The sequence below is a fragment of the Haliaeetus leucocephalus genome, unplaced genomic scaffold (genome assembly GCF_000737465.1).
Source record: "Haliaeetus leucocephalus isolate CR32 unplaced genomic scaffold, Haliaeetus_leucocephalus-4.0 Scaffold871, whole genome shotgun sequence".
NCBI classification, from domain to species: Eukaryota; Metazoa; Chordata; class Aves; order Accipitriformes; family Accipitridae; genus Haliaeetus; species Haliaeetus leucocephalus.
Window position 1 is genome coordinate 3085744 of NW_010973307.1, and position 12232 is coordinate 3097975.

The window sequence follows — 12232 nt, forward strand, 5'->3', positions numbered from 1 at the left end:
TTCTTCTTCTTCTTCTTTTTTTTTTTTTTTCCCACCACACATTGTTGCCAAGATAAAAGAATAAAAGGTGAAACTCTATTCCTTCCTTTCTCCATCTCCGCAGTATTCTCCAAATCCCCAGACAGGCGGCTGTTGGGATGAAAGTGCCAAACCACGGAGTAGTGTATGAGATGCAGGGCCTCATCCTGCTGCTGCTGCTGACCCCACGCCTTGCCAAACCCATTTTCCATGGTGGGGAGAGACCTGAGACCTGCTCCCCGGGGCTCAGATGGTCTGTCCCCAGGGAGGACAGAAGGACACAAACCAACCTTGTACCACCACTGTTGGACGGACCCCTCTTTGCCCCCAGATCGAGGCAGCAGCATGGCCACAGAGTTCACACTCAGGGCCATTATTCTCAGGAAATAACAACATCCAGGCAAAGATCGCTTACGTGCCTGCGGGTTTTGGAAGCTGAACTAGAGCCCTCTTCAAAGGACCTGGCTTTTCAGCTAAGTGCCTGCTCTTGATCCTAGCTGCATGGAGGTATTTCAGTGCAAGTCCTGATTATGGTTTGTTTCGCCTTTTAATTGGTGCCTGGTAATCCCTATTGCTGCTTGATAACTTCTCAGCCAAGAATCGAGCAGTTTTGGGGGTATTTTACTTTACGGAGCTATGAAGGTTGCTGCTTGAGGTATCACGGGGTTGCTGAGAGCACAAAATGGTCCTTTTGGTTTGAGCATCAACCAAGCTGCAGCAAACCTCAGAGAGAATGACAGAGAATTACATTAGTTTCAAAAAGACAGTTTTTTTCCTCCTTGTCACCCTTTATAAAGACCTTTACATGCTCTAGGATGGAGGAAAAGAGTGCAATGATTCCTGAGCTCTGCAGCCCCTCCAGGGGCACCCCTCACTGTCCCTCAGGGTGTCTTTGGCTCCATGTGGAAGCCAGTTTTTGCACTGGGACTGGCTGCATTCATGGGTGATGCCCTCTATCCCTTCACCTCACTTCTCTTTCCCTTCAGCTCAAGGCACTTTGATTCCTTCAGGATCATATTTTCATGTCTTAATGGGGTTTGAATTTTATTAACATGATATCAGAGACTCTTACGTGGGACAAGTTGAAACCTCATCCAGGCTTATTCTCCTCTCTGCCATGCAACTTGCATATGTTGGTGGAGTTTTCCTTACTGGGACACATCAGTGCAACAAGGAAAGCGTTCGCTTCCTTCAGTGCAAGCAGCTTTGATTCAGAAGCCATCCATGGACGTAATTTGGTTTTGCCCAAATCCCTCTTTCCCACAGCAGAAACAATTGCAGTGGAAATGCTGATCCTTGTTCACTGCCCTGCTGAATTGCAAAATGTGTCTGGCTTTTTTTAAATCTCCTTACGTAGTTACATTTTTCCTGTCCTTGAGTTTAATATGATCACTGTTTCAACCAGAACAAGATAGAGGTGGATGAAGAGAGAGGAGAAAGCATGTCTAGTTGTCATATCACTCATCAACCAAGTCCTCCCTGCTCCATTGAACAGCTAAGTGAGAGATGGAGAGAGAAACAGCATCAGCAGAATGGGCTGAGTATGTCCCAGCTCCCTCCCCTTTTGTGGCTCTCATGTTTCTACACAATGTCACAACAGGGAATTAAACCTGCATCTCCCATGCAAGCATCCTAGATAGTTTGTTCAGCCAACCTGCTGGGGACTCATTATTGGAAACTTGATTTTTCAGTTCAGGTCTCTAACTACAGACACCTCATGTTATGTGAGATGCCCAAGCCTGTCCTATCTGACCTCCAAGTGCTAGCCCAGAAGACAGAGATGTCCCATGTCATACCTGCCAGGGGATGCAGATGTCTCAGATACTGCAGGACATCTCAAATGGCACTACGTGCCTGTGTGTGGGCAGCTGAATCAAGAACCTCGTGTCAATGGCATAGACGTCTACATCCAAGGTAGGTGTTTAGCCTGTTAACGTCAACAGAAACCCAGCCAGCACAATCAGTGAAGTGAGTCATCAGACCAAATGTAGGTTTCTGACTTAGGGTGAGGTGAATCACTGGCTGGGATAATTTGCTAGGGCTTTATAAGCAATAGTAGGAGCCTAAAGACCTGATCAGGTATAAAAGTATGTGCTGTAAGCATCTAAAGGGAGGTGAGATGAGCAGTACTCAGCAGCACCTCAACTGTTGCTGGGCTGTATCCCTTTCCTCTCTCCCCCAGTGAGCAGAGGCCACCTTCTTGCAGCACACGGTGACCCACTGCACGACACGGGTAGGGGCCATGTGAACCCATGAGAGTCCCAAGCGCTCAGACCCTGAGGGCTGTAACACCCCAGGGAACCAACACAGCATCCGCCTTGGCAAACGTTCCCAGGACAGGTCCTAGGGAGATCCTGCCCGTATGCTGGAGCTGGGCTTAGCTGAAGGGAGCTTCATCCTCAAGATGTACGCGTTTCATCATCCTGCTGGCTTATGGAGAAGTAGAGCATGAAACTCAAGAGCTGGACCTACAGAGGAGCTCAGATAACATGATTATAATGGTCCTTTCTGGCCATCAAAAGAAGGGATTTATTGTTATTACAAGGTTCAGGAGGAACAAACAGGCCAGCCTTCAAAAAGGCATTTGGTAGCCCTGACCATGCTTGCCTGCTCAGCCACTGGTAGAGAGGGGATGGACTCATCATCTGAAGCCATTCGGCCATTCTTACGTTCTTGCATTATATATTGCCTTACAAGCTTTTCTCTTGTTATTCACCTACCCAATCCTCACTTGAACATAGACTTCTTATTAATTAATACCAAGTATTATCCCAGGTTCTTTGGTCAATGCTGGGCTATAGTCAAGGTTTGGGCCTTGGCTTCCTACATTCATGTTCTCCAGTTTACTGGCAGAGTAAAATTTCTGCCTCACATCCATCAGATTCACCCGCCTTTCCCATGGCTGGAGGCAGGTGGGTTTGGTAACTGGCTGTGAGTGTAGGACATGCTCCTGGAGGGCATGAGGTAGCCACAAACCTTGAAGATTTACATCAATTTTAGAAGAGCATAATTTTGGCCAAGGTCCAGAAACCCTTGGATGAGAACAGAGGTGGGAAAAGAGAATTAAAAATATAAAGAGGGAGAGATGACTGAAGAAAGGTCCTGCCTGTTACCCAGAGCCAGAAGAGAGGAAGGACAAGGTGTATTTTTGTCGTGATACCATGGGAAGGCAGATACATAAAAGCCTGTTTCACTCTAAGTGGCTCAGTCTGTCATCCTCTGGCTGCAGCAACTTGCGAACACCTTGTTTGCAGACCACGCCATCGGTTCCCAGCCGATGCAGTCCCCAGCTCCAGAGGTGAGGATGGGAAACCATAAATTTCAGCAAAAGAAGGTATGAGGCTGTAAGAGCGAGGCTGCAGCAGTGGTCCTCAGATGAATAGGATGCCCCAAGTAGGAGGAATGAATTACCCATCTCGCTCCACGGATAGCAAAAACCAACTAAGTGACACTCCATAGCCTAGATACTAATCTTTTTAGCTAGGGAACCAATTTTTACCCCCCAAACCCATCTCTTTCCTGATAGATATATCAGCTAGACTGTGCAAACAGTTCTGTAATGCCCCCACTAACTCTGTCTTGTGCTGCACCATGCATCCAAATAATCCAGATCCTCTAATATTTAGGCGCTTAGCTCATCCTGATTTCACTCAGCCTTACGCTGAATGACTCGCCACCAAAAAGCAGTTGGACCTATCTGGCTAAGAGTACAGATAGTTGCAGTATGGCATAAGGTTTGCAGTATGATAAGCATAAAGCAAATTCAGTGCAGCTTAGAGCTTGATGATGCCACACCATGCTATGAGATCTCCAGGCTTGGATAAGGCTGAATATTTATAAACCCATCTATTATACTAAAATGTGGTTTTGTGGCATCCTGTGCTGGGATTAAAATGAACCAAACCAAACCAAAAAAAAAAGAGGGAGTTTCTGCCATCTAGAGGTCATATTTTTCAATTACAGTCCAGGCTGAAAAAGGTAAACCGTAATTTCACCTGTCTTAGATATATGCATGTAAATATATATGTATATACATATGTATATACACTTTTACAAAAAAATAAGCTTTAAAGGGCAAAAAGAGAAGCATCTCCCCTTTCTCTATGAATTTGCAGCAAGAAACTCCATTTAATTTTTATTTTATTCATACTGCAGTATCTCAGCATTGCTTGTGTTAGAAAGGTGCTGGATGAAGCACATGAAAAACCAAAGGTTATTTTTCATTTCCTGACAGGGAGGAAAGTTTTTAGACAAAGCCACAAGAGAGTGGGGGAAGCAACAGAGTTTTTCTTTTAAAACTCAATTTGCATAAAATAGCCAGTAGCATCATTAGCATCACATTTTTTTAATGCTTAACACTCACAGCTAAGCTCAGCCATTAAAAGAATTCAACTTCTGTTTAAATAGCAAAGCTGTGGCTTGATATTTCAAGTGTGCCACACTCTTCATTGCTTGGGCATTATGGTGCATTTTTTTAAATCTTAATAAACTAATAACAGACTGATTTTTTTATTTCTTTATGGTTTTGTTGCACTCTGCTACACAGATGGCCAAATTATGTGATAAGAAGAGTTTCTCCTGACCTGAAAGTCCCTTAAAGTTTGAGCAAAATTCTTCTGAAGGTCAGAATCTGGCCTGTGATTCTTGAAATTATTTGAAAATTCCCATTTTAGGGGTAGTGGATGCCATCTTGAAGTCCCCTATGAAATTCCATTCAATGTTCATACCCACTACTTTCAGAAATGCAAAAGGGATCCCTTGAACGTGGTATTAGAGAGGAAAATCCAACATGCCCAGTTTATGACATGGACACAGTTCCCTTATTTCCATCTCATAGCACTCAAACTTTACCATCTTACCTGGCTGATAAAGACCTAACAGTTTGGGAAGCGCATGAAAAACTTGTCTTATTTTCATTCCATTTCATTTCTGCACCAAAGTGGCAGCTAAGAGAAGGAGCACACTGAGTCAGGTTCAAACTGGGGCTGTTTAGCCCAGTTTTATATCTCCAAAACTGGTAGATGGGAGATGCTCAGGGGGAAATGTTAAGAGCGTGACAAGGAGAAAACAATCCTTTCCCTGGTACCTGAACTATAGGAGCATCCCCAGCCTGCGGTCAGCCTCACTTTGTGAAGTCTTTGGATTTAGCATCGCAGGACACTGCACTGTCTGCCACCCTCTCTAGGAGCTCAGGTGTGTTACACGAGGTTGTAGCTCCTTTCTACAGGCCAGACCCCTAATGCAAGGCACGGCAAAGCCTACAGCCCTCGAGCCCTCAGTGCCTACATCAACCTGTGCCACTTTCTGTCTTGCAGGGTAGTCTTTAATACTTTATTCGCTGTAATTTTACAATTCCCAAGTGATGAGGCATTGACAGTTTCCTTTGCGAAACCATTCCCCACCTAATAGTTAGAGTCCTTAGGAAGATTTTCTTTTCCCCATTCTGCTTTTTGAAGGAACATTTTCTTAAGGGATGAAATAGCTCTTAAAAAATAAATAGCTATTTCTACTTATGCTATCCATCTGTTCCACAGGCCAGAAAGCAGAAGAGCTTTAGCATAAGATTTTTCAAGTGCTTGGCACCCGCAGTACGTGCCACAAAATCTCAGTTGCTGCAGAACAGGTAGCAAATTGCAAAGATTGTCATGATATACGTGCTTAGCTATGGCTGTCCTCTAGAAAGAGAAAAAGGAAGGCTTCACGTGCCAGAATTTGTATGCCAAAACCAACATGATACTTATTTTAAAAGGCTTTACTGTAAACCGGTTTAAAATGCCTGAGGAAATTCAGTCTCAGATCACCTCCTGCTTGAGGGACCGTGCGGCAGGTTGGCTGCACGCTTTCCATGGCCAGTCACAAAGGAGGGACTGCCCCATCTGCCAGAAAAATCAAGAATTGAGCCCTATCTCATGGGAAATGCAGGGGTGGACTGGTTGGGATACAGGGTACCACCATCCCTTATGGCATGGGATACTCAGGAAATTCAAAAGGAGAAGAGAGGAGAAGAGAGGAGAGGAGAGGAGAGGAGAGGAGAGGAAAGGGAAAAAAGAAAAGAAGAAAAGGGAAAAAAAGAAAAGAAAAGGCAGGGTCCTTGTGCACCTTCCTCCCTACCTAAGCTCCGCTGACCCATGGTGCTGCTGTCCCTGCTTGTCCTACTGAGCAAAACTTCCAGAAGAAGATGGTGCCCGACCTCCAAGAAACCCCACATAAAAGGTTGGGCAGAAATACATGCAATAAACTGTAATTGGGTATGCAAATTCAGCTTGATGTTACATATGTAAATTCAATTTGCCAGAGCTTGCTCCTGGTGGAGAAAGTAAGGACAGCCATTGCTCCAAGTCTGGACCTTTGGAGTTTACATTGCAGGGTAGGGATTTTTTCCTGTTGCTCTGTTTGTCTGGATTTGAGAGCCCCCTGCTTGCTCCCTGAGTCCCAGAAAAGCCCCAGTAAAATTTAAATTTGTAAACCCCACTGCAAGAAGATGGGCTTGCTTATCCCTGTTACACATAATGGAAACTGGAACATGGGGACGTCAGGGTCCTGTTGCAGGACATAACAACTGGGTGCAGACTATGGGCTGGCACGTGTTGAGTTTGCACATTGCCTTTCTGCTTCACTAGATTTAGGTGTTATTAATTTTCCCAAAAAACAAAGCCAGCTTCCCAGTGCCATGCTGGAGGTCAGGTAAAGCAAAGATCTTCTGTGTTCAGTGTTTTAAACCTTTAGATAAATCACCAAACATCCATGTGCTGTATCACCTAATGGTCCTTCTGTCTTCACACTGGTCTTATGTGGTGTACCATCACCAGCATGAGCAGAGCTAGTCTGGATTCACCCCAGTGTAAGTGAGGCAGGTTGAGATGTCCAACAAGGTTTCACATTTATCATAGTCCAGCTCTCCCTTCACACCCTGCCCCAGACACCTCTTGCTTTCTCATGTAGTCCCAAAGCAGTGGAGGAGCTGGTGGTCTGGCTTATTGTGCCCGTAGAGTTTGTTTGCTTCAGCTGTCAGGGACAGTAAAAGCAGTCAGAGATTTCCTTCCTCCCTCAAGAAAAGAAGCACAGCAATAGCCAGAGACCAGGTGAATCTGCAGCCTACATTGCCTGAAAGCTGCAAAAACGTCGGTGCTGGATGGACACCCCTCTTGATGACAGGCAGTGCAATATGCCACACCAGGCTCCACCACATCCTTAGGCAATGCCCCACAAAAACCACCTCCCATGTGGGGAAGAAGGTGCCTGCCCCCATGCAGGGCGTCACATCTTTGGAGACATCCAGTTGGCCACCTGCATCCTGGGCTCCGGGATGGAATCATTTCCCAAGAGACAGTTGGGATGAGGTGACCCACACGGGACAGGGAGAGAACTTAATAGCCTGGAGATGGCCAAAACAGGCTGTTTGGCCTTGTGAGATTGCCTCCTGGCTAACATCATCGTTGTTTAGTGACAGAATGCAGCTACAAGGGGTACAATGCCAGTCTGTGGTTCCTACAACCCTCTCTGGGATCTGGTTCAGGTTGAATCAGCAGATGTCTTTGCTCCTCCTTCACCACTGCAACTATCTTTTAAAACTGTATTAGAAATACGTCGATCTCTTACCCTTTTATCCTTGCAAATAGTCATTTATATGAAGCAGAACAGCTGCCATAGAGACTCCCACTACCGAACAGCCCATACAGTAGTGCTCTGGATCATAACTGGGGTGGACGGTGATGTTCTTCTCACCAGACTGCAGTAGGTGAAAAAAAGGGGTAGGAAGGCTTGAATCCTGCTTTGCAGCTTTGTGCCTGGCTAATTTGGGGTGATTTTTTTAAATGTAAAAGCCTTAGTTTAACCACAAAGCACAACACGAAAAATTCTCAGACTTTCCAACATGCTCCCAAGATGGGACGCCCCTTTTCCACCCGTTTCTAATTGGGATTTCTCCTGCTGAAATCATCAGAGGCTCATTATGCAGCAAAGCAGAAACCGATTTACCTTTATTAAAGAACAGTTCTGTGGTTCTCCGCGAGATCACAGTAGGATGGTATCATTCCCTTTTCTTTATTGTATAGTTAGCCTGTAATTGTGCAGTGATTGCTTTGAAATCCTGGCAGCCGAGCAGGAACGTAGGTGGTATTGAAAAGTTTGTGATGCATCCCCTTCCCGTAACGGCAGGCAGCGAGTCGGTCAAAGCCCTTTTCAACAGTGACTCAGTGTGCTTCTAAACACAGTGGGAAAAACAGAACACCAAACCGTACTTTTTAAGCTCATTTGAGGATTTGAATAATGGCTTCATGACTTGAGTGAGCCTGCCAGGCTGGTAGGAGGATGTTTGGGATGGCTGGAGAGCAGGAATCATTGGCAGAAGGGCTGGGAAAGAAGCAGGGTTTGGAGGAGGGAGCGATGCTCAAGCTATAGCTCTGTACGGGTAAATCAAACAGGGTTGCGTGGGTTCAGGAACTCGCTCACCTACATGGTTCATAGCTAGCCTTGGCCCTGCTTTAGCCCAAACTAAGAAGCATCAACCCAAACGCTTCCCAGCTTAGCACAGGCCAGGGACAATTGCCAGGAGGCAGTTTGGATCAGCCACCCTGATTAGGAGGCTGAGAGTTTACCTGTATGGATCAGGCAGGACCCTGCCAGTTGGTTTTGGGGCTGGAGAAGAGGTCTTGGTGCTGTTTAGGTTATCATCAGAAAGGAAGCCACAACTTCTGCATGCTGGTTACAAGGGAAATATAACAGAGTCACCTGGAGCTTATCCAAGGACCAACCTCCAGTAGTGGTTTTAAATGCGTCCTTGGAGATGCGTGAGTTTGGATCCAGTGTAAAGGCAAAAACCTCATAGGTCAAGATAAAGACAGTTTAATAAATGAGGCAAAGCTGTATGTGCAAGCAAAGCAGAATAAAGAATGCATTCACTCCTTCCCATCGGCAGGCAGTTGTTCTGCCATTTCCAGGAAAGCAGGGCTTCCCCGTGCTTAACAATATTTGAGCAGGCAAATGCCATAACCCCAAATATCCCCCTTTTCTCCTTCTTTCCTCAAGATTTTATTGCTGAGCTTGATGTCATATGGTCTGGAATATCCCTTGGGTCAGTCGGGGTCAGCTGTCTGGCTGTGTCCCCTCCCAACTTCTTGTGCCCCCCCAGCCTGCTCGTGGTGGGGTGGCTTGAGAAGCAGAGAAAGCCTTGTGCAAGCACTGCTCAGCGATAGCTGAAACACCGGTGTGTTATCGACACTGTTTGGGTCACAAATCTAAGCCATAGCACCATATGGGCTGGTACAAAGAAAGCTAACTCCATCCCAGCCAGACCCCGTACGCAGTGCGTTGAAGGTCCTTCCCAAGATCTGGCTCCTCCTGATACTGGATGAGCGGCCAACAAAGAACAGTAAAAGATCATACCCTGCGATCTGGCAGCATGCGGAGGATTTTGGAGAGAATTATATTCCCCCGAAGGACGTGGTGTGCCAGGTTCCTCCGGGAAACAGGTTCAAACGTGGGGCATCGGAGGCATTTGCAAGTGGCAGCATACCCTGAACCCATACCCCAGGCACCTTGGATGTGATAACATGCATTTGCCGGGAGGCTTCCCTTCTGCACGAATGGCTTCTTTCTGATATTACCAGTCGTGCAAACAGAGCGACAGCTGCTCACTCATCTGCAAAATAACTCTCTTGTCACAAGGCACCCAGCAATTGGGCCCGCCTTGAATAAACACTTTGTGATTCTTCATGCCTCTCTACACACCCAGCTCCAGCTACCCACTCCACCTACTCGGCGCTTGCTGTGAGTGTGGCTGGGGCAGTGACACTCAGACAGCTGGAGGTTTTTCAACACCTCCCCAGTGCCCCCGTGCTCCTGCATCACTCTTGGGTCCCCTCCCATCCTAACAAAGCCCTCCGCTCTGTATAGCATCACTTTTATCCTTGAGTCTCTGGCCAAAAGTTGCGGAACAGGACAAATTATTAGTGCAGCTTGAAATAAAGGAATATGTAGACCACTGGCCCAGCACGCTGTGTTTCAGGGGTTATTTGTAAAGTGATGTTCACAGTTGACAGATCACTGCCTATTGTTCCCTTGGCCCTTTCCCATGATTCTGTTCAGACTAAGGTTGCTCCCAAAATTTTTGCTTGAGATGATCCTCTTCAGTGGAAACACTCACTTTCCTATCTTTTACCCCAATTCTTATGCATTCCAGACTGAAGCAATGCTTTTCACACTGGTGGTGGGAAAATTCCTTCCCATGTATGTCCAAGGCACAAGTCCATTCAAATTATCTCCCATTGTGATCAAAGGAAAGAGGACAAAGAGCAAAGCTTTCTTCTCCCAGTAGCTCTCCAAAGGAATTTCAGATGGCTCACAATTGATTGTCTCAATTTTCAAGAGTTCCTCTTCTTCATATGCAACCCTACAGAGCTCCTCCAGGATCTCAGAGGGTTGCTGCAGAGCTGAATTTATGCTCCTTGTCTGCATTCAGTGCCTAAGCCATCATATCATCCTTCCCCCCCACCATTTCCCTAATTTGGAGATACATAGATTAGCTCTGGAGTTGCTTACGTTGTGGTTAATATCTGCAGAGTTAGTGCTAAGACATAAAAATTCAAAAGCCTTGAGGAAGAAGAACTTTTACTTTCCAGCAGTGTCTTGAAGCCCACCCTTCCCAGGAGAGAAGCCAAATGCAGTGTTGTCCTCTGTAGCCACATGCTAAATCATTTAGTGGTCTGGGTGGTGGGAACAAAGTGAACTGCATATTAAAGAGCCCTTGAAGCAGTGAGTCATGATGAGACATGGAGAAAGCAACCAGTTGTGAATACAGAAATCATTAGCAAGCACAAGGCACCTCTCAGAAAAGGGCGTGGGAGGCAGGTACTTTGAACACAGATACCTGGAAATGCCCAGTCAGAGGATGTTTCGTGATGCCACAGGATGTTTTAAGCTCAGTTGCTGCCAGCTGTTCCATTTTGCAAGCCCTAATAACCACCAGGAGCTGTGCACACCAGTGTTGGCACAGTAAAGAAGTATGATCTGCCCAGAGATGGCCGATCTGGTGCTCTTGAAGTACACGGGCAGTTCAAGCATGACTTAGAAAAGCCACTCATGATCAGCAGTGTGGGCTGTCACAGGACTGCGAGAGAAGCCAAAACCAGAGGGATTTCCCTGGCAATGAAATGCTCAAAGACTAAAAATGGCAACTGAGCAAAATCCTTCAAGCAGAGTAGGTGTTTTTTCAAGGTCAGCAAGCACAACTGCTATGCAAAGGTTGGGCACTGCTCGGCACACATCCAGCACGCTTGAGCATTCCCACACTGCAGGGAAAAGCGTGGTTGTATTTCTGGAGTACATTTAGGGATGTCAATGGCTTGGTTAGGCACGGCAAGGGCTGCCAACCTCTGTCTTGTATTCATCCCAAAGCCAAGCTCTCCTTCAGACCATAATCCACCTACTTGAAGCATCTCTTCAGCCTCACACCAGAAGAGTTCAGCAGTTCTTGAAGAAATCAAGTAGTTCGATACTGTCAGTAGTGTTTTCTGTCCCAGAGCTATCTTCACTTTAGTTAACAGCAGTGATTAATCACTATCACAATTCATGCATCCCAGGAGACATCCCTGGCTTTTAGTTATTGTCATGCTTACAGAAGGGTAAACTAAGTCCTTAGCCTGAAAAACGGCTTGTCCAGAAAGCCACTTGGGAAGTCACTGGGAAATGTGGGAATGGGTGCAGATCCACTGCAGCCTTCGGTCTCCAGTTCTAATCTACTTTACCATCAACAAAAGACACAATTAAAGACCTGAGCAATGATTTTTACCATCTCTACAGATGCTTTTTCACTCATCGCCTGGTAGGTGCACAGAAACACAGGAGAGAAATAAGCCCTCTGCCATCTTGCTTGGATTGAAGCTAGACAGCTAAAGACACATACGCAAAGTCAAAACACTTCATGCAGTGCATATCAACCAACAAATGGATGCCAACGGTTGTGGTCACATCTGTGTGGCCATCTGCCTTCTCCTCAGAGGGACAGAGGTGCCCACGATGCTGAAGGGAGCAGGAGAAGACAAGTCTATGGTTTTCATTGTGTCTTATCCCTGTGAGGAAGCACAGGCTGGAAAAGGAGAAAATGGGAAATCTCTGTCCCTCTAAAAGGCTTGTGCTGGCAACTGTTTTGTCCTCAGATCACCCATGTCACATCTACTGAGAAGGAGCTGGGCGAGAGAAGTCTGGGATTATCACC